This window comes from Phyllostomus discolor, chromosome 3 (assembly GCF_004126475.2).
Source record: "Phyllostomus discolor isolate MPI-MPIP mPhyDis1 chromosome 3, mPhyDis1.pri.v3, whole genome shotgun sequence".
NCBI classification, from domain to species: Eukaryota; Metazoa; Chordata; class Mammalia; order Chiroptera; family Phyllostomidae; genus Phyllostomus; species Phyllostomus discolor.
The window spans coordinates 48631440-48650998 of NC_040905.2; the positions used below are offsets into that span (position 1 = coordinate 48631440).

The 19559-nt window shown below is 47.5% G+C and overlaps 1 protein-coding gene across 5 annotated transcripts in view; it reads right to left on the bottom strand.

The window, feature by feature from the left end:
- Positions 1–19559, bottom strand: part of LHFPL2 (LHFPL tetraspan subfamily member 2) — a 147506-nt gene that overhangs the window by 124760 nt on the left and 3187 nt on the right. For 3 of the 5 annotated variants that reach the window (XM_028516104.2, XM_028516114.2, XM_036020452.1), the window contains exon 2: positions 10073–10151. The exons of 1 other annotated variant lie outside the window; for it this stretch is intronic. The gene's annotated coding sequence lies outside the window, so the exon portion shown is untranslated. Of the gene's footprint in view, positions 1–10072; positions 10152–17744; positions 17812–19559 lie in introns of all 5 variants that reach the window. One more of the 5 variants, XM_036020450.1, reaches the window with a different exon arrangement.

A 19559-nucleotide genomic window follows, 5' to 3' on the forward strand; every position in this document is an offset into this window, starting at 1 on the left:
CTACACTTGGTAGGTGTGCCTCCCAGGAAACACAGCCTCCCTGGTGCATCTGATCACAGCACTAATTTAATGTTAAGTGACTATTACTTTTACCTCATGTCAAATACACACTCCAGAACTCCTTTGATCCTAGAGGCGAAGGAAGCCCTGAGAAACACCAGTGTACAGAGCCTGTCTGCTCCAGAGGAAGGGCACACACAGGAACCTCAGTCAGCAGCAAGCTTTGACATGGAAAGGGATGCCTGAAAGCAACAGTAACAAAAATGCTGGAGCCCCTCAGCTGAGCCCGCAACAAGCCAGGCCACTTTCAGAAGTTACTGGATTATTTGCAGAGGTATCCAAACTTTTGGCATCTCTGGGCCACACTGGAAGAAGAAGAGTTGTCCTGGGCCACACATTAAATACACAAACACTAACAAAAACCGATGAGCAAAAGAGAGGTTTTAAGTAAATTTAAGATTTCTGTGTCAGGCCACATTCATAGCCAGCCTGGGCCGCACGCAGCGCACAGACCAGGGGTTGGACACACCTGAGAGCAACTTGCTCCCATTTTAACAGTGGCAATAACTACCACTTACTGAGTCCAGGTATGCCTCACACAGGCTTTTGTCACTTCATGTAACAGTTCTACAAAGCGGGTATGATTATCCCCATTTCACAGAGGAGACAACTAAGCCGCAGAGTGATGAGTGATTTGACTAAGGTCATAGGTCTTGTGAGTGGGGAGTGGGGCTGGGTCTTCCCCACCGCAGACCCAGCAAAACGAGGCTGAGAAAGGCTGTCTCCCAAACACTTTCTTCTCCAAAGAGCCTGACATACAGCTCTCTCATGTTTGTTAATCAGTTAAATCCTTAAACAGGCTGCACAGTCACCAAACAAAATCCAGTCCTGTGTGTTTAATCATTTACCTTTTAAGGCCACAGACAATGAAAGCTGTTTAGATTCAGGGTAAGCCTGGCTGCCTGTTAGGGAGGGCAACTGGGCTCTAGGAAGGACCAGAAGGCACGACTGAGTCACCCCCAGACCCTGGCCCCACTGGAGGAGGAGTGTGGTCCTCTGGTGAAGACCCCAGGTTTTGGCCTTGCAAATGGAGTGATTAAACCGGGCTCATGGTCAGGGATTTGATCCTGATTCTGGGGAAAGCGCACAGCAAGTGAGGCCATCACCTAGAGCAGGGGCTGCCAACCTCTGGAGCATGAGCCCGGTTCCAGTCCAGGCTGGTAAGGAACCGGGCCGCACAGCAGGAGGTGAGCTTGAATGTAATGTGCTTGAATCATCCCGAAACCATCCCTCCCTCTCTCCAGTCTGTGCGAAAACTGTCCTCCACAAAACCCGTCCCTGGTGCCAAAAAGGCGGGGGACCACTGACTAGAGAAAATACCAAAGGTATAAATGGCAGGAAAGACAGCCAGGGCACATCAACGACGTCTCTGATTGGTGTTGTAAAAACAGGAGCAAGATGCCTGCAAAATCACCACAAACTTGGATTCTTACTCTCCTACTCCCTATAAAAATGTACATGCATGATTTATACCTTATTTGAGGAATAATTAATGAATACATATATACTACTTCCCTTTACAATAAGAAAATTACAAATATGAACCAATCCTCTAACATATTACATTTTTATAGCAAGCTGGAACCCTCCGAATACAGAATTCCATTATATTTCAGCTTTTAATTTTGTAGACATGAACACTACTACATAAATCTCCATTAATATTCTTTCCTGCCACTGTAGTTAGTCCCCCAGATTGCTTAAAAAAAGAAAACTACTGAATTGAAACTTCGTATGCAATAAAGTAAGTAAACAAACAGAAAGCGCGTGCCTGCATGAAGAGGCAGTGTGAAGCTCTCTGCACTCCAAGGTGTGCTTTCCGCCCCGCCCTTCATAAACGCTCCAGGCTCACGGCGGGGAGCCAGGCACCTCCAGCTCCCTGATGTCTGAACCCTGAAGAAAGTAATCAGGTTCTCCCCACACGTAAACGTACTCAAGAGACCAGCTATCCGAAATACGCTGTTTTTTTATCAACGTATATGTATTCTTAATAAGTCAATGTGTTTGTCATTTGCATGGCTTTGCACAAAGAATATTTTGGGTTCACGCACAATATTTACTACTCACTTCCAAAGTGCGACGCTAGAACCGTCCATCAGGACAGGCTCACGGATGGAGAAGGACACAGCGCGGCGAAGGCCCCCATGAGATGCTCCAGCACCAGACCCCGAGGCCACGAATCACCTCCCAAGGCCCGATTTTCACCAAAAACAAAGTAATTGTCACTGCCGCTGTACAAGATTAAGTATAGTCTTTTTACTCCAGCTCTAATAATCTGGCCAGTGGTAATCATTCTTCCTGCTGCTCCGGAGACCTGGTCAGAGACACCTCTGGCCTGAAGAACGTCTGCCTGCCTTAGATCAATAAGCCCTGTGATCATTAATACAGAGCAGAAGCCAATAAGCAGCCACTCCTTTCTGTAGTCATCAATCAGGGTTAGCCTTGAGCTCGTCACACGCCCACCAGGAGACTGGACAATCACTGCATGTTTCCTGGAGAGAAGCAAGGAGACTTCGCACAAAGTCCGCACCAGCAGGAGTCAGGTGAGCCAGTGAACAGGACTGCTGGGAGGAATGGATTTCCAGAAGGAAATGGGTCACCCCCCCACACCAAAGGTGGCACAGAAATTCCACCTGAAAGTGGTCAGTTGCCAAGGGCTCCAGAGGAAGCACACTCACCCCTGGACATCAGAGTCATGTGGTGAAGCCTAAAGGTCAATTTAAAGTGACAGCCGCCCCCCACTCCAGCCAAGACCAGAGTGGGTGGATGAAACCAACCAATGGCACCTCTTCGGTTAGTGTTTGCGAATTTAAACAAAATTCCTTGATGTTACACATTCTCTTTGGCAACTTTTCATCTTGAATTAAAGTCCTATCACTATTATGAAATTTTAAACTCCCTTGTACTGATAAATCTTTTTTGTGAATTAACTGGGAAGTTAAATGGGCAGATAAACCAACAGCAAGGCCTGGCCGTACCAGCTTAAAAGCGGCAGTGTAGCTGACCATGGGGGCTTTCTAAGCACAGCACACGCACGACCTGGTTTGCTTGGCAGAGGCCGCCGACAGCAGGGCTACAATTTCCAAAATGAGGCTGGGCAGCAGCAGAGCTCCTGATTCACGGCTGGTGGGACCTATCGGTGCAGACAACTGAGCCCTCCTGACCCTCCAGTCACACCCACGGCTTCGCGCACACACGTGCACTTCCACACACAGACTGCCTGTTTGATGAGCTCCAAGCAGCATGTCCCGCTGAAAGGGAGACACTGGGCCACAGAAGGAGAGCTGGGCTCCCAGCCATTGGGAGAGGGGCAAGTTCAAGCCCTCCTGTTCCACAGTTGCCTTCATTCATCCAGGGAGGCTGAGCAACTGGGGCCGTCACTTCCCCACAGCCCAGGCTCTGCCCAGCTCCAGGGGCCCCACGGAGACAGATTATCACCCACACCCCACACCTGAGAAAGTCTGTCTTCCCCAACAACGTTAAGGAATTGGTTTAATCTTGCTGCATCTCAATTTCCTAAGCTATGTGTAACCCCAAGAAAACCTCAATTTCGTAAAAGCCACTTGGCACCACTTCTTACAGAGTTTTCAGCCTATAAAAATAATCTCCAAGAGCACTGGACTAAGGGTAGGAAGTCTTATCTTCATTCATATCATTCACCCACCCAACAAGTGCATATTAAGCACCCAATACACTCCAGGGACCAAAGGCATGATGGTGAATAAACAAGATAGACAAGAGTCCCTGACCTCATGGGGTTTTAATCAAGTCACTTAGTGTCATTAACTGAAATTAAAGGGCTCGGACAGGAAGCTCTTTCAAGTCCCGCCCAGCTCACCTATTCTCCACTCTGCTCTGGTGCCAAGAGGGGACTGAAACATTTTGGAATGTTCTACTTCCCTGAACAGATGCTATTTTTACTCCACGTCCATACAGCTCGGGCTGCAGATGTGTGACGTATACCCATCCTGCCAAGCACAAACGACTCGTTTTCATCCCAGTGTTTATCACACCGAGTGCAGCCCTGATCTCGCAGGCCCCTGGCATGCCCATCTCAGGCTCCTTGGCACAGGGGCCCTCACAGCCCTATTCCTTCCACATGGAGGAAATCTGGTCCCTTCAGATCTAAACTACAGAAAAACAGAAGCAGGGCTGCCAAGGCTTCCTCGCATGTTGCCTGGGTTTGTTTATTTCTTCTTCATCAACTCACATCATTTCTGACACTGCATCTCAACTTCCTGGACACAGTTAGAGAGAAAAGCTTTTAAGAGGCACTGAAGTACAGCCAACTTCTGATTAGCCCCGGTAATGAAGGGAAGGAACAGCACGTGGCCAAGGCAGGAGGGCTCTCGCCTCCAAGTACTGCAACGCAGCAGAGACTTTCGTACCGGATATGGAGAAGCATTAGCGAAACAAGTGAAAAGCTGCCCCTCCCAACACTCCTTCCTCGCCCCCCTCCCCATTCCCCTCGGAAAACATTGCAGGAAAACACTTGGCTGGAGTTCTATCTACCTTCTGGGAGTTCCCCACGGCACCACATCCACCCAAAAGGGAGACAGCTAGAGTCGCCATCATCCACTTGCACAGGGAAATATCAGCTCTTGAATCAACTGGCGGGGGGGAATAGATTTTCATAAGCACTATACAAACCAAAGCTATGATGAAATGCACTTAATGGTGGTTAAGGATTTTAGTAGCACATCTTAAGATAAGTTTTCTTTTTTTTTTTTTTTTCAGAGCAAAGTTCACAAATATTGGGCAGAAATGCATACAGTCGAGAGGGAGAAGCTGGACTAGAAAGCCCTCAGACGTGAGACAGCCGGAGTGCCGGCGACCATGGGTATGGAACAGGCTGGGCCCATAAACACCAGCAGGAGGCAGTGATGTAGACGGCCGGGGCCTCTGACCTTTCTGAGCACAGGCACAGGCTCAGGCCTCCGGAGGCTCCTCGATGCTTTGCCTACGACTGTTTCAGACACACAAAGAGCCCTTTCCATCCACCCGCCTCCAGTCTCCTCCAGCTCCCACCTTCCTTGCCCTGCCCACCTTGGTCACTTTGCTCCCTTCAGAAAGAAACCAAGCTGCTTTGGGGAATGGTGCCAGTTGCTGGCTGGTACAAAGAGCTATCTATTCAACACACTTCCTCTCCTCCTGTTGGAGGGCACTTGGTCATTCACTTCTTCCTCCTCTTTGCTCTGTTCCTTCTAATTACGATCACTGAGGGCTCAGTTTGAAAGTCAGCAGTGCAGAGACAGAATCCCAGATCCCCCTTCCCTACTGGGAGACCTAAGGCAAGTCACACAACCTCCTGGGCTATACTCCCTTCTCTATAAACTTGGATGGAAACCCCTGCCTGCTAAGCAGGACTTTTGTGAGGCAGCAGAAATGAATGGTCACTGCGAACAGAACCACACCCATGAGAAGGCAAGCTCTCACCGTGCCGCTGACTCCCCACTGGGAGGTGTAACACTTTGAACGCTGCTCTGCTCGGCTCAAAGGAATTCGGTGACCATCATGCAGCAAATACAGGGTCCAGCACAAATAACGCCCCCTCTCTATTACAAAATCTTTTACTACAAAAGCATAAGCATGGGATTCTGTAACAGAACAATATACACCACACTCAAGCACACCACATGACATCTTAGGGGAAATGTTCAAATTAAGACTATAAATCATTACACCTACATTACTACCCTAGCAACTGCACTCAAGCAGGCATTACTCCTGCCAGACCCTGTGTATGAAAGACACCATCCCAGTTCTAAAAGAGCGCTCTTGTCCGGAGGATTTCTTTATTTCTGGTGTGAATGCCAGGTTGTTAAGCAAGTGGCAGAGGGGTGTAGCAGGACCTAGGGCAACCATGCTAAGCCACAAACTCTCCACTAGGGCAGGAGAAAGGCCACGGTCCTGAGCCAGGGCCCTGCATGATCGGCGTGCCTCCCTAGCCCTGCCTGGTACCCCGGAAGGAAATGGCCAGCCCCTCTGAGGCTGCAACCTAAAGGCCAGCTCACTGTGATAAAGATCTCAAAGGAGCAAATTAAATCATTCCCTCTGCCTTTTATTCCTCGGTAACAACCACAAAATTAGATGAAATGACCCCCTGCTCCTCCAATTTAAGGCCGATTTTATTACCTTCAACCCCAGTTCTCTCTCTTTTGAACGATAGGAGACCCTGAAGACCCTCAGGCCAATGGGATTAGTAATTGCCGGCTTCTTCCTCTGGGCTGGTTCCAGGCTGGCTCCCCAGAGAGCGCTTCTCCTTCCCCCAGGGTGGGGTCACAATCAGTTCAATCTTCATGCTTCAGAGACATCCCTTTGAACAAGATCAAATGTTTCCCCACCCCTGCCTGGTGCTCAAAGGAGCAGCAGCCGCTTCGCACTTGGAGCATTGGTGTCAACTCAGCCAGAAAGGCAAAGGCGAAGGCGGAGGGAGGAGGTCACTGATTAATTGTCCACCAGGCTAAAACCAGGCCCACTCAAACCAGCACCTTAGGGGGCTGGTCACCCCCATAAAACATGATGTGCACTTTGAACCAGGAGCAAGGAGAATGAGAACTGTGTTGCGCAGCCCGCTGGGGTGCAAGGGGGGCTGAGGCTGTTTGTTTTCTTTTCCAGATTGTGACCAAAAAGGGTGGAAGGACTTCTCTGCAGCAACCCAAGACGGGCAGATAAAATGCAGGCGAGGTGAGCACCCAGGCCTGCCCACCGGGAAACACAGGACGGGGAAGATAAGCATGAATGGGTCGGTCCAAAGGGAGCCAACATCCTTCAGCTTTGAAGAAGGAACCCGAGAGAACAGAATTCTGGAAGCCTCAGAGCCCGCTCCACATAAGGAATGTTCTAGAGAGAAAGGGAATCATTTAAAACACAGGGTATTTACTGTTTATCATGAAAAGAAATGGAGGAGGAAGTTTTTTCACTCTTTTTAGCCTATTTGGAAAAGTTACATATATTAACTAGTCATCCAAAGGCTTCCTTCCAACTCGGGTCCATAATTGTTAAAAGATGCTAAGAAACAGGAAACAGTCGTTTCTAACTGAAAGAGGACAACAGATTGATCAAAACAACACCTTCAAGCCTTTCGTAAAGCAAAAGTCTAAGATATTCCATTTAAAACCAACATTTCCTGGAAGCAAGGACTTAAAAGTTTTCTTTCAAATCAACAAAACAGAGTGGATAAGACAAACCAGCCAGCAAATCACGGCCCACAAGCCACCTGATTAAAGTGAAAAGAGGCTCCCAAATGAGGCACTGACTTCGCTCTGGAAATGGAAAAGCAAACTCTTCCCAGAGATGTCAGTGCCTGGGTGCAGCCTCGCAGTGCAACGCGAAAGCCTGTTCTGGAGACTTTGCTTCTGTTGTAAGAAGAACAAATAAAGCTTTCACCTGAAAGAACCAGACACCCGAGTGGGGATGTGCCTTTATTTGCTTTGTGTGTGTGTGTCTGTGTGTGTCACCAGCCGCAGTCTGGGTTCTCAGGCATTTCAACAATAATGTAAATCGCCAGAGTGCAGTGTGTTCATTGACACTGGAGACTGAGACCAGCAAACCAGCTGCTGTGTCCACGTTGTCTTTGCTCTGACTGCCCTCAAATGTCTACCCAGGACACGAGGGACCCATGCTGGACAGTGTTCTTGGATCTAAGCCAACACTCCAAAACAGCTATATCTCACACACTCTCTCTCTTTCTCTCTCTCTCTCTCTCTCACACACACACACCCCCTCTGATACACGAATTCTGCTGCGGAGGCACTGGCAGTCCCATCTCCGGAACAGTAAGCGTTTCACTGCATGAAGGAAGAGCACCGTAGTAGATGTTCAAAACACAGACTCCAGGAGCTCTAAGGAAGTTCGGGCACTACGTCACTTCTTGGCTTCTGTCATTATGAGGATGTGGGGCAGCCCAGACCTCACTAGAGAGCTGTAAGAAGTTGTAATCTGTGTGTGAGAGCCACTGTGTGGCTACCAGCTTGGTAACTTGGTGACTGTTTTCCAACCTGATGAGAACTGTATTCTAAAGTAAGGGGTGTGCTGAGGATCCCATCTCTCCGGGAAGCTCGACGAGTGGCTAATTCCTTTTACTTCGTAAGCACCCCCCTTGTGCTCGGCAGTGTGAACACCAGACACACCACCTCCTTGCCTTCGGTCTCTGCACAGATGGTGCAACACAAAACACCGAGTAATACCTTAAATTCCAAAACCTACTAAAAAGCTAAAACACACTTATATTTTAACATCTGGGCTTTTAAACTGCAATTTATTTTCTTAGTTCATTTTTCAAGTATGACAGACGCACTGATCCCATGGAGAGTGGAAATTCCTGGGGAAGAACACGAACAGGGTCAGCTAAGAGTCAAATTTCTTGGACTGCCCCGTCTTTCATGAACTCGCCTCCACGCAGCTGCACGACTGGGCTCGGCACCAGGGCAGAGCAGCCGCAGCTACATCACTGCTTCTCCATGGGACCTGTCAGCTGGTGCCTTACTAGGCTGTGGAAAGCACATGCAGAAACCAAAAGATAAGTTCTTTCTCTTTGCACTCACCCAAACAAAGCAATGGAAAAGGCTGAATAACAAGCCAGTGCCCACGTAAGGTCAGGATAAGGAAGCAGAGGCAGAAACTCGACCACACTTTCCTAGGTGAGCGGGGTCTTTGGTTAGATTTAAGTACACCCCCGCCCCCAGCCTCCATGAACCCAGCCACCCACCAGTTTCTGAAAGGACGAGGCCCAACATTTAGATGAAACACCACCCTGGGGGTTGCTACTCCCAACACCCAGGATGAAGCAAAATGGGGTCAGGCCAATCAGCTCACCTCTCAAAGAACCCAACGTACTAAGAAGTATGGGGAAAACAGAAATGCACTGATTTAAAGGGGTTTTGTTAAAATTACTTAAGCCTAAACTGTGTTTTAAAACCCATGCTCAAGTCACTTCCACTGGGTTGCTAACTGGGAAAGTCTATTGCTTACGCCCTTGCTGCCCATCCCTGCAGGTCCACGTGCAACCCTCGGGCCCACCAGGGTTCCCAGGGGCTAGCTGACAGCCGCCTCCCCCAGGGCTGCAGGCTGTCCCTGAACACATTACTGCTCCGTGACCTAGCGTCACTCACTACCCAAAGGAAGACAATGACACGATGACTCCTGACTTCTCCTTTGCAAAAGGAGTAAGAACCTGAACTCCTGCTGACATACTCCAGGGTGGGCAAAAGCAGGTGTGCAGTTGTTCGTACGGAAAAATACCCGCAAGTCATGATGACCACAATAGCTTTATTAACTGTGTTTCGCATGCTCACAACTGTACACCTACTTTTGCCCACCCCTGTATATTATGATAAATTCTCAATTATGTGTGGTAATGTGAGCAAACATCCAGGTAATTAATCCAAAAAGTCACTCCACAAATCACTTCCTTGGTTTAGGAATACATTAAGATTTTTGTGTGTGTCATAGTGCAGTTTACTAGGGCATTTTTCCCCCTTATACTAAGTAACATTCAATCATTTATGGAAAGTCTGTCCCATGCCAGCAACCATGGTAGGTGGGAGATGGTAGCAAAAAAAAACCCCTTACAGACCAGAGTAAAAGATGAGCACCTACAACTAAAGCTTGCAGTGTGGCAAGCGCAGTATGTTGCATGAACAGAGAAGCAGACAGCAGACAATCAATAACAGGTGAAATTTGGGCAGGGCCTGAAATGAGGAAAAGGGATTCTAAAGCGCCAACCAAAAAGGAGGCGGAAGGGTGCCCAGCAAAAAGCAAGAGCGTGAGGCGGTAAGAAGGCCAGCAAGGCCCAGGAGAAAGCCAGCTACGTGAACACCTTCACCCAATCACTCACTTGCCACAGGGGCAGGGGACCATTCACACCTTTCGAGGAGGACTGGTGCCTGACATCCAAGGGCTTTCCTTCACACCAGTGAGAACTTCGGACGGTTGTCAGAGTGCATCGTCGTGGCCAGAGTTCGCCCACAGCCAGCCTGAATGTGAGGAGGTCCCAGAACCAACCCCTTACCTGTGTGATGAGAAGGAACACCTTAATGAGAGGCAAAGCTGCAGATCAGCTGTGAACTCGAGACTGCTTCCCAGTTTACCTGCAAAATGACAGGAAAGAGCCATTTTTGTGAGCTTGGAGCAGTCAGTCTGGTAACAGTCCCAGCAGAAACCTGCAGACCACACGCCGCAGGCTCCCCGGTCTCAGAGCAGAGACCTGGCCAGCGTTAGGTGGCCAAGGGGTTGAGTCGGAGACCTGGGTGGGAATCCTAGTGTTATAACTCAGCGGCAGGGTGACTACGCCAGTCTTTGACCTACCTGTGCCTCAGTTTCCTCCTCTGCAATAGCTACCTCACAGAATGATTAACAAAGCCTTTTTTACGACAGGAACCATGCCAAGCCGACAGTGGCATGGATGTGACAAGTTCCCTGGGCTCAGGGAGCTGACCGTCTACAGAGACACAGAAGTGCGTGGGTGTTAATCGTGACCGTGACGCAGCTGGCAGGAGCTGAAGTGGGGAAAGCACAAGGCGGCAAGGAGCCTCTGCAGAGGCACAAGCTGATCCCAGAGACTTCAAAGGAAGCTGAGAACTCCTGGAAAATTTAAGTGTTTTTTATGGATGAGACAGCAAGCATGCACTAAAGCACACTTCCTAAGGGCCATGGGGTTTCAGAGGAGTCAAGTCTTTTTCTTCAAAAATGACTTGGGAAAAGACTCTCTCTGTGGAGGAGAGCAGGTATCTGCTGCTGGCCAAGTCAGCCTGTTAAGCAAGTACAGAAACAGGATCATTTCCCGAGCTTCTCTCTCCAAATTAAACAGACTAGCCCTGACCACAGTGGCTCAGTTGGTTGGGTGTGTTGGGTGTCGTCCGGCAAAGTGAAGGGTTGCCGGTTTGATTCCTGGTCTGGAGACAACCTGGGTTTCAGGTTCAGTCCCCAGTCGGAGCACATTCGACAGACGACCAATCAATGTTCTCTCTCACATTGATGTTTCCCTCCCTCTTTTTCCCTCCCTTCTCCTCTCCCTAAAAATAAACAAAATCTTTTTAAAAAAAATTAAATAGACTTTAAAAAGAGCCGCATAATCCCAAGTACAATTTTGGTGTTTAACCTTAATTTTCACATAAAAATCTTTTTTACTTCAACTGCAAGTTTATGTGAAATGACCATATTAGATAGAAATATGCCAGACACATCATCAAGGATATTCAAGTCCCTATCACACGCACACATGGTAAGTGAATGAGAATCAATTCTGCCTAGTGCCATCCTCCCCCCTCCCCCGCCCCCAGGCCGGTATCCTGGGCTTTTCATGAGCTGCCCCAGATACCTGGTGCCTCCAGTGGCCCTTGGTGACCCAGTACCCAGCCCTGCCCTCCTTGCACCATACACCCCAACAAAATCACACCCTCAGTGAGCTGATCTCGAGAAGAATTTTATGAAATTATTCCTACTAAAGTATGACTGACTAATATACTACCTGTACTATGGATGCTTACATGTTGAATAAGAGGCTTGAAGAAAAACATTTCACCCAAAATCCTCCCATGGTAGAATTTTAGGCACAACAGTCAGTGAGTTCTACCTTTTGGGTAAGAACCCTTCCTACAACCCTCCAGTCCCATCGCACTGACCATTTCCCACTTCACCTGCTTCATAGGCCGACTGTGCCCTACGGTGGGGCTGGGATGGACCCTGTGTCAGCAGACATGAAGGTTAACACTGATATAGTGATGTGGAAAGTCGGCCCCTCAAACTGTCAGTTCACACGGATCAGAGCGAAACTGCCTGTGGAGGGTGAGGGGTCCTTCACCCATTCCCCCAGTCAGCATTTACTTAGAGAAGGGACACGCGCTATCCCTAGTGTCTGAACCAAAGTCGGGGAAAAAGGGAGAGAAGTTGGCCTCGAGACATTCCTAAGACCTCTACAGAGGCCCAGAGCTTATAGCCCAGTTTTTTCAAGAATGCCCCAGAGCACTCCATAATCAGTGTCTCTAAAACCTTCCTAAAAATAACCACTTTAGAAACCTGACCTCTCACCCTGCTGACAGAGGACTCCCTGATGTGGTCCCCTCCAAGCAAGATAACAGGCTCTCTGTGAGAATAAAAGCATGTGTCCAGATAAAAACGGAAGTGGAGCCAACGGGACGGAAGCCAGCCTTCACCCCCAAGGACCCAAGAGGCCAAGTGAGAACCAGGAAGGGCGCCCCTCCACCCTGCCAGGGCCACAGGCCCAGGTGGCTGTGTTTCTAAGCCCATGTTTCTCTATCCCAGTGCTTCTAAAACCTGCCTGATAAGAACCATCTAGATACTTTGTTTAAAAACACCGACTCCCAGAGCCATTCCAGGCCTACAAAGTCAGGACTGCAGGGGTGGGGTCTGAGAATGTATGGTCTGGCCAGCACCCCAGCAGAGCCTCAGGCAAGTTGGAGAAATAATGCTCCAAATGAAACAATAGGTAACTTTTTAAAACTTTGTAATCACATAACTTCAAAGTGCTAGGGTGTATGAGAAAATACAGGCTTAATTGGAGGAAGTTAGAGCCTTCTTTATCTATTTACAATTATGGAATATAATCAACATGTAATGAGGAAATTAATGTAACTACAACTTAGTAAAACAAAACCTCTCCCTTTAACTGTATCCTGCCTGGTAAGCCCGCCATCACCTCTCTCCCTGCACAGCTACTCCCGATGGCTGGTACAGGCCCGAGGGGAAGGGGCAGGACTGAAAGCCTTCTGCCTCATCCCAACAGAGACCGGCCCCAAGTAGCAGGCAATCAATTCCATGTCGGACCCCACAAGCGCCGTCCTGTTTTCGGCCTGTCAGCTTTCAGCCTCCAGATGACCTTTCCACAGTCTAATTCACACCCCAGCTTTACAGGAAGCCTCACCACTCACGTAGTCCACGGGACCCGCAGCACGGACGTCAGGGGAGCTCATGAGAAATCCAGAACCCCAGGCTTCCCCCAGGCTTGCTGAGTCAGCCTGCACTTCAAAAAGATTCCAGGTCATCCTTTTGCACATTCCAGTTTGAGGAGCCCTGCTTTAAAGCATGCAGAGTGCCAGTGTGGGACTTTACCCCCACCTGCAGGACACCCAGGTCAGCAGCGCACCCACTTATGCTCCAGGCTCAGAGAGACCTTCCTCCCTCCCACTCTGTACTCACGTCTTGTCAGCTTTGGTTTGTCTTGGGGTGAAATCACCAACAGCACGGCCCAGTGACCAGTGGACCATCCAAAGCCCAACTCTTAAGCAGTTAAAAGGAGGCTGTAAGTACTGACCATCTCTTACATTTGCATCTGGCTCTTACACCTACCCCCCTTACCCTTAGAAGGCAGGACTGTGGACCCAGGACCGTAAATCAGTAGCGACAATCCAAAATCAAACAATACCATGGAATGCTGGCTCCCTTGTTCCAGTACAATGTTAATGAGGTCAAGGTCAGGGGAATGATTAGCTTCCCCTGTATCTTGGCACAGACTCCAACCCTCTGGCCTGTGGTTGCCTACAAAGGCTCGTGCACCCTTGGTTACTATGAGGACTCAGAGAATGACAAGGGGAAGCTGAACAGAGAAGCACCAGTAAAAGACTCAAAGAACTTGAATGATTGATGAGCAGAAAGTATCAAGGAAGAGCACACAGACCAGAGGGATGACTGACGTGACAGATGACTGGGTCAGAATTCAACGTTATCGGGACAGGCCGAGCAACCTGCCAGAATGAGAAAGCTGAAACTGCACAAGAAGAAATGGGAAGTCCATGGTCAAGATTTTAAAAATCAAATATGTAATACATTAGAAGAAATCTAACCTAATGGTAATTCTTGTTTAAAAATGTTTAAAAAAACAACCATGCAAGTTATGTTGACTGTGTAACTGCTTAAAAAAAATAGCATACTCTCAGCATCCATGAATCTAGTTTCCAGACCACAGGGAGCTGCAGCCCCCAGGAACATACCTGATCAGACCACCATTATTAGTTTGCCACCCACTCTCCACACAGGTACGTGCCCAGCCCATCGGACCCTGTCGTCGCCACCACCACTTGTGTTCTTAACACTCAGTGTGGCCTCTTCAGGGCTGCAGTTCTTTTCGCTGGTGGATTATAGTTAAACGTTCCACACATCCACTTAGCTCCCTTTGATGCTGCCCTTTCTTTTCTAATCAAGAAGAGAACTACAGACCTAAGTACAAGGTAGAAAAAACACGTAAACAGACAAGACACTTTGAGCACACCCATCTACCAGTGACCTATAGTCACCTGTGCAGGCCGGCACGCTGGGCTACATATTCCAGCCTGAATCCACGCAGAATCAGTCATTAGGTCGGTAAATTACTAGTTTCCACTGCAGAGGAAGCCTGAAAGGACTACTATGAGAATGAGCAAATGACAGAGTAAGTATGTGCTCAGACATACTTCTCTATGTAGAATCATCTAGGAACAGACAGTTAGCCATCTAAAAAAATGGATGTGATTTTAGATTGTTTTTAAAGTTGGGAGCCATGTTTTGCTTAAGTGTATATTTCATATACAAACAGTAGTCATTTATTTAAAAAAGAAGACTGCTTACTGGTAAGTTTGGAAGTCTCAGACTACCCAGTCTATTATTTTTAATTTCAGAAATTTTCATTCCTTTGTAAGCTATATAAATGTCTAATCACTATGTTGTACACCTGAAACTAATATTCTGTGCCAACTGTAATTAAAAAATAAAAAACAAATAAAATGCAAAAAAAGAAATTTTGATCTCTATGGGCAAAAGAAAAAAAATTTTAATTTTGAAGAGGCTAATTTGTCCTGAATCAGTGTGTGCTGGGCACCACTTACTGAAGATTAAACAAGGCCGCTGTCTACACGGTTACAGCCATCCTTAAACCACCGGCCCAGTGCCTCACAACTGGAAAACAACACGTGAAACTCAGTCCAACTGCAGCCTGCCCCAGGAGAAAGGAAGCTTGAACTCCAGGTGCCCTTGACAACACAGCTCAGTGTGGAAAGAAAATGCTGAACAATAGACTCAGCAGAGGAAAAAGAGCCCCTCCGGTTTTCCAGGCATGTAGAGAGGCTGCTGCTACAGGGGTGTTTCCCATCTCACCGCCACTTCCAGTTCTCTGAAACACGGAAACAGTTTTTTAAACGAAAAAGACAATCCAACATGTCATTACAGTTCATGTTTAATTCAGTACTTATCAATCAAACAGGTGTTCCCACATTTAGATGTAGAAGCGAAACCCACCTCAAATCACACTGCATTGTCATGAAAATGTGCAAAGCACACCTCCAACAAAGACTGGGCTCTTCCCCGCTGTTTGGAAGGAGCCGCCCCACTCTGGCTTTGGGCCCAGCACCCGGCTCTGGTTCTCGTCCCCCCCTTCCAGCATGTTACTTTATGCAAATAGAAGTTTGAATTTCTTTTTAAAGACAGAGACTTGTTGCATAATGGATGTACCATAGATGTTAGGAGATGTACAGTGTTGTGACCAAAACTGCTGATACAGTTTTGTACAAAAAAAAAAGTAACTGTTTTGTTCTGATTTTAAAAGTAACATGCTACTTACTGAAAATCTGAAAAACAGAAAAATAAGAAAACAGTCACTAGTCCAGGATAACCAGTTAAAATTTTGGTCTGCATTCTTCCGGCCTGTCTGTGGCTACCAGTGTTCCTTTCACGGCACCCCACATAGGCAGGCGTCGGTGAGGCGTTACTGCTTCCCACACAGACTGACAATGATCAATGCCTGCCCACCCCCCGCCCCCCCACCCCCCGCAGTCTCCCCCACAGCAGTAAGGAATAATGGTTTGGTCATCCACCAGTCAAATACTGTGCCTGCAATTCCACAAGCATTCATTGGGGCCTACTTTGCACTCTTATTTATCCCACAAATGAATGAAGTTCAAATTAACAGTGATAGCCCCCACAGGCCATATGGTAACTTCAAATAAAAAGGCGGAAAAGCCTTGTCCCTCGAGGACAGGAAGACAAAAGTTAGGCCACCTGGCACAAGTTCTCGAGGTTCTGGGTGAGAGCCCTTGTTCTGATTTGCAGATGGCTGCCTTCCTGCAGAGTCTTCACACTGAGACCAGGAGAAACCTGAGCACCCTCTCTAAGCTGGAGAAATTTTGTTGAGAAGTTGCTGATAAAGACCTGAGAGCCACAGATAGGTGTACGGCTGCCCACCAGCAATCCAGGGTCCCTGAGAGCCTGTGCACTTTTAGGATCTGAGATTCAACCCACAACAGGATGCTCTTAGTTCCACAAGCAGGGAGTGCTTTACAAGGCTGCACACCAACTGTGGCAACAGCCTAGCTTCACACGTCAGCCCGAGTTGCAAATCCTCACTGTACTGCCCTTATGCAGTCCAAAGATGGGCAACCCGGTTACCCCTTGCTGAACTATTCTCTGTACGTAGAGACCTAAGAAGAGAACTGCTTACACTGCTAATGTCACCTCGGTCAGTGTTGAGCACTGCTTGTTATGAACCCACTGAAACCCTCAACACTCTTCATTCAAAGATTGCAACTGGGTACAGAGTTGAGTATCTATTAGTTTAGAAACCATGTGAAGAGCTTTTAAAGTTAGTGTAATTGCACTATCCTAAATGGAACCTCAAAAGTTCACCCCAAATAAACATTTCAGAAGCCTTATTTAATTTTGGTTAAAATTTTTAAAAGTATCTATAATGCCACTTTAACTGTGGTATTAAGTCAAAATCCGAACAGACCCATAAAGAAAAAATCAAAATACACTGAGGTGCTCCTGTCTTACCTGCCAAGTCAGGATCCAAGTTAGGTGTTTCTCCTGACCTAGCTGGTGGTAAAACAATTAAACAAGAAAGCAAGCAGATAACATACCTCTTTGGCTACGTTCAGCACTTTGTAGATGCACACAAAACTAGTTTACATTCTCAGCAAGTGAAGGGTGTCCTACATTTTCTTAAATACAGTATATACCTGTATACTGGTCAGCTCAGGCTGCTGTCACAAAACACTACAGACTGGATGACAAAAAACATCAACTTGTCACTGTTCTGGAAGGGGAAGTTCAAGATCAACGTGCTGTCAGATTCAGTTCCAGGAGAGGGCCCTCTTTCTGTCTTGTAGAAGGCCAGCCACCTTCTCACAGCTGCAAAGCCAGTGCTCTGGCCTCTCATCTCCCATCTCGTAAGGACACCAACCCCATCACGGGGGCCTGACCCTCAGGCCCTCATCTAGCCCTAATTATTTCCCAAAGGCCCAGCCTTCAAATATCATCACACTGGGTCCCTGGCCAGTGTGGCCCAGTGGGTTGGAGTGATGTCCCATAAACCCGGGGTGCTGTTGGGGGACCTGGGTGGGGGGAGCCAGTTTGTGGGTTCCATCCGTGGTCGGGGTGCATACCGAGAAGGCAGCTGGCAGATATTTTTCTCTCATGCAGATGTTTCTCTCCCTCTATCTCTCCCTCCCTTCCACTCTCACTTAAAAGCAATGAAAACATGTCCTCAGGTAGGGATTAAAAAATATATATCATCACATTGGGGATTAAAGCTTTATTCAACACATGAATTTTAGAAGAATACAAACATTCTGTTCATAAAATAACTGTGTGGGTATCAATTTTATCAGTTTACATCCTAGCTGTTAAATATGTTCAGAATCATTCTATACACATTCCTTGTAATGATCTCAGTTCAAAAGAACATAAACAGATCTTACCAAGTCTACAAAATAACACCAATAAGAATCTGGTCATTTAAGGCCAAGGTCAGGGGCTTGATTACCCCTACTTAGGTCTGTTGAAAGGATGAAAGAGAAAAATTCAGTTGCAAGGACACAGATTACTCTCACTCTGAGCAATATTTAGTAAATCTCGACAGACCAGGCAACCACTTGCCTCTACTATACAAATAATTCTATCTTTCATCCCTAGCCGCAGTCCACTAGGCCTCTCTCTCTGGAAGGCTCACAGTTCAGTTTTGCATTCAGCTGAACTCATTACTCCTCACCATCTCCCTGAACTGAGGTTCCCCACAGCTGCTTACCTCGTGAATGGCACCGTGACCCACCCCAGTCACCCTGGACTCCCTCTTTCTAAGTGCCCATCCCTGGGAGAGGACCAAGGAAGTGTGGTGAGTCCTCCAGATCTGCCCCACTCCCTCAATCCCACACCAAGTGCCCTCAATGTAGGTTCCTGCAGAGCCTCCCAGCTCACCTTGTCCCCCACCCTGGCCAACTTGTGGCCTGGCCCACCTCGCAGCCACTGAGTTCTTTCCAAAGCACAATGCAATCTCGTCGTTCACCTGCTGCAAGTTCTCCATCTTCCGAATAGCTTTTGCAATCAAGCTCAGACTCCCCAGCTCAGCACCCGACACCCTACAACCTAAGGCACATCCCTGAGCCTACGACTGTGCCTGCAGTCCCAGCTACCACTGTCAGTGCCCTCGCTACCTTATACCTTTTCAAGCCGTCTAGATTCCAAACACATGCATTATTATTGCATTGTGCACTACTGTGATTTTAAACATCAGTGAAAAACAGACACAAAACCTTGAAGGCACATAAGGAACCAAGTTTCTGTTCTTTATTCTGTCAGTCATGCCTTCTACAGCAAGAAAGAGTCAAGTATTTCAAATGTCAGAGCAGACTCTTCCCTGCACACAATCTAGGTTTTACAAGCTCATGATAAGATCTGACCTTTGATTCCTTCTTTGCCTTTCTAAGGTTGAGAAGACCAGCTCTGAGTAAAACTACTGTTTGTTCTCATGGTCTGTTGGCTGGCGGTTCTAGTCAGAGACTGCTCGAACTGGACGCATACTTTTATAAAGCACTGAAAGAAATAGGCTCCCCTCTGTCCCTTACCCCTACGAAGGACCCAGAGGACTGACTGCCCTCTGGCACCACCCCTGGCCAGGTCACTTCCCTCTAATCAGACAAGCTTGTGGAAGAGAAGTATACCCAGCCCACTGCTTTCCAGGTGCACGATCTTCTGATTTAAAAGGGGAGGCTCCAAGGTGGTAGAGGTCCTTTGCACACAGGGTTTGCTTCACCAGTTATTGATAGAATGTGTGCTCTGTGAGGGGAGAGGCTTGCTCTTGGTTCTTGCTGTGTTTGTTATCAGAGGCCAAAACAGAGCCACAGAGCCCCTTAGGAGAGGCTCTGTGGGTATTTGCTGAAGGACAGAATAAAAGAATGGACGGACAATTGAGCAAACAAACAGGCATTCCTCCCAAATTAGAAAGGCAACACACAGCACAGTTCCCCAGCTCAAAAAATGCTATCTTGCTAAGAATGCCTTTTGTTTACTCTGCTCTTAGGTACAGCCTTAGTAAAAACTGAGCAACAAATCATTAACCTAAAGAGATAATTTAAAGTTGGTTTTTGAAATAAATTCTAAAGATTAGATATTTACCTACTACTTGTATCTTTCTAGGAGGAGTAAGCACTGAGTAAAAACATTGCTTCTAGGATTCCCAACAGAGGCATTCACCATATCCACCACGAAAGTTATTTTTTCTTTCCTCAAATACAATC